We start from the raw sequence: 3,260 nt of genomic DNA on the forward strand, positions 1-3,260 counted from the left end.
GTGTGAAGTTTGAACTTTCTGCTGTAAACGGTTGCAGAGTCAGAGCACACACAAATTTCGCTTCGCAAGGCATTGTACTGCTCTCTATGCACTGCTGGCAGGCCCCAATAATAATAAGAAGAAACAGTACAGATCCAATAGGCCTTCGCAGCGCTGTCGCTGCTCGGGCCTAATTATATTTTACTATAAATGAAGCTTACATAATATATTCCGGTTATTCCAGATATAACAACTAGTTATCATGAGCGGTGGAGGAAGAGGGAAACCCAGTGTGCAGATTCATCTTAGGAAATAAAATAATTTATTTAATAAAATAAAAGAAACAAAAACAAAAGGCTGACGAGGCAGCATGAATGGAATTAAATACAAAACAAATAAATACAAAGACGTAGACATGGGCAGGAGCCGTAAGCGGAACCAGAAAAACAAACCAGCAGTGAGTGGAGGAGATCACCGGGTTTTAAAGGCAGAGGGTGATCAGGTGAAGTGGGCACAGGTGAGTGATAACGAGGAGCAGGTGAAGGTGGGCGTGGCAGGAAAACAAGTGACTGACTGAGGAGAGGTGACTGATGACAGGAAACAAAGACACAACGAATAATAAGAACTGAACTAAGACCAGATTAAACAAAGATAACTAAATAAAATCAAACTGAAACATGAATTTAAAACACCAAATCCTGACACTAGTAGGAGAAGAGTTATGTTTGTAAACATGATTCCAGGCTAGAAGAGCTTGTTTATGGAATTATGACAATTTTACTGAGAGTTTCTCCATTTTATAATCACACTTAAGTAAAAATTTGAATCTGAATCTGCTGTGTATAATTTTTGGTAGAATGTTGTTGCATATTTTGACACACGTTGCTTTCATCTTCAATTAAGACATCAATAATTTTAAGTTTTCCTATAATGAGTAATCAGAATTCCTTTTCTCTAGATTAAAGAAATATTTGGTACATTTTTCTCCCCATTCAAACCATTTTCTTCTGATAAACGCTCCTCTGGCTTAGTTGTCATAGATTTTGTCCAGTTCTAGCTGTAAAATTAAATATTCTTTAGATTCTTCTTCAGATAAATTTGTGTCTTTAGATAACACCGTTATCCTGGAGATTATAAACATCTCTTTCCCTTTTTTCCTACGAGTTACCGGTTTACTTATTCTCACAGCCAGTTTTCTGATTTCATATTTTATTAGTTCCTCATATTTACCATAATTTCTGGGAGCGTGGGCTTGGGTCCAGTATTTATTAATGAGTTCTTTGTAGCAAAGTTTAATTAAATTTCCAATAATCTTTACAGTGATTGTGGTGGGTTAATTTTATGTCTGTTTTAATAGAAATGGCCTCGTGGTCTGTGAGAACAGAAGCTTCCATCTCCGAGTCGATCACTTTATCTGCAGTTTCTGAAGAAATCAACCAAAAGTCTCTGTGAGACTGTTGTGATCCGTCCTTATTACTCGAATCCAAATGTTTATTTCTTCATATATCAATTAGGCCAGTTCTCTTACAGGTAGGTTGGATGGTGTTCAGTTTCAGTCCATTCTCTTGTCTATCAGTGTTAGAATCTCCTCCCCGTATAATTTTACCTGCCTGCCAGAAAAAACCAATAATATTGAATTGGTTCTGCTTTCTATTGCTAAAAATAAGTTGATATTTTGTGTTTGGTTGTTGAAGCCATAAATATTTATTATTATTAATTGTGTCTGATCACTATTAACTACTAGAATAATCCCTCTACCATTGGTGTCTGTAAGTTGCTGTTTGATGCTTCCTCTGAGTTTCCCTTGTAGAACTGCGACCCCTGCTGGCCTGTTGTTGCAGAAAGATGACCACATCTGTTTGCCCCGTTGACTCAGAATGTTACATCTGTTCCTGTAGCTGTTAGGATTTGGGGTTTTGTATTCAGTTTATTGGCTTCATGTTTCAGTTTGAGTTTATTGTTTATTTTATTCAGTTATCTTGTTAGTCTGGTTCTTGTTCTTTGTGTCTTTTCTCTCTGTGCCTCAGCCATCATGCACTTCTCCTCAGTCTGTCTCTTGTCTGCCTGCCACGCCCATCTACACCTGCCCCAAGCTTTGCAATCATCTCACCTGTGCCCACCTCCCCTAATTACCTCCTGCCTTTAAAACCCGGTCATCTCCTCCACTTACTCGCTGGTTCGTTGTCTGTCACTGTATTTTCCCTGATGTTCTGCTTCTGCTTGTCTCTTGCCCATGTCCATTCAGTTTTTGTATTTAGTTTTCTTCTTGCTGCCACGTCAGCCTTTGTTTTTGTTTTATTTTAAAATAAATTAGTTTCCTTTTTCACCATGAGTCTGCGCTCTGGGTTCGCCTCCTTTTCCCCACACCATGACAGTAGCATGTGTTTCTTGGATAAAATTAAAATATGCCTCCTTATTTTGGCAAAAAAGAAACAAAGCTTTCCTCTGTATTTTATTTCTAATCCCCCTGGCTTTAATAGAAAGAATAGAAATGCACATTAACTCACTGAAACGGTTTAAACATGAACTGTACTGCGTGCAAGTGCTGCATCAAACAAGTTTTAACCGCCGTAAGGTTGTTTTAAGCATACCAATATTAACTGATTACCTTGTAACAGTGGAACTGTATTATTAACACTCTGTATAGCTTCATACTTTGATTGTTTCCCATTAATGTAGGCTCTATTACCCACATAATCGACCTTTTCTCCTCTACAGCTGCAGGTTTCTCTGTCTGCTGCCCTCAGATCCTCCCTGAAGAGGATGTTCTTCCTTCATGATGTTCTGTTTTAGGCTGGGCAGTAAATTCAAATGTAATTTCGTTGTTGTTCAGAAACCTGCTTCACCTCATCCAGGAGCTGCTCTCTGATTGGCTGCTGAGTCACACCTGAGCAGGTGTTACCGTTCTGGTCCAGCAGGAGGCGCCATCTTCTTCTGTCTCAGCTGGAGTCCAACACTCAGCTGCTGCTCCTGGTAACTGATGACTCACCCAGGAGCTGCTCTCTGATTGGCTGCTGACTGAACAGGAAGTGAAACAGTAGAAGACGCTGCAGTCAGGTGAGGAAGAACCACAGAGAGGATGAAGATCACTGATTAATGAACACTGAGCTGCTGCAGAACAAGAAGGAAACTGAAAGAAATCAGTAAAGGAATTAGTTTAAATTCTCCTCATTGATCAGCTGATCTTATGTTTTAATCTGTATATGAAAATATTTCTTTCTGTTCAGCAGGAAACAGAAGCATTTATGGATGAAACATAAGTTGGACATAAGTTGGAGGGG

Source organism: Kryptolebias marmoratus, linkage group LG7 (assembly GCF_001649575.2).
Source record: "Kryptolebias marmoratus isolate JLee-2015 linkage group LG7, ASM164957v2, whole genome shotgun sequence".
In the NCBI taxonomy this organism is placed as follows: Eukaryota; Metazoa; Chordata; class Actinopteri; order Cyprinodontiformes; family Rivulidae; genus Kryptolebias; species Kryptolebias marmoratus.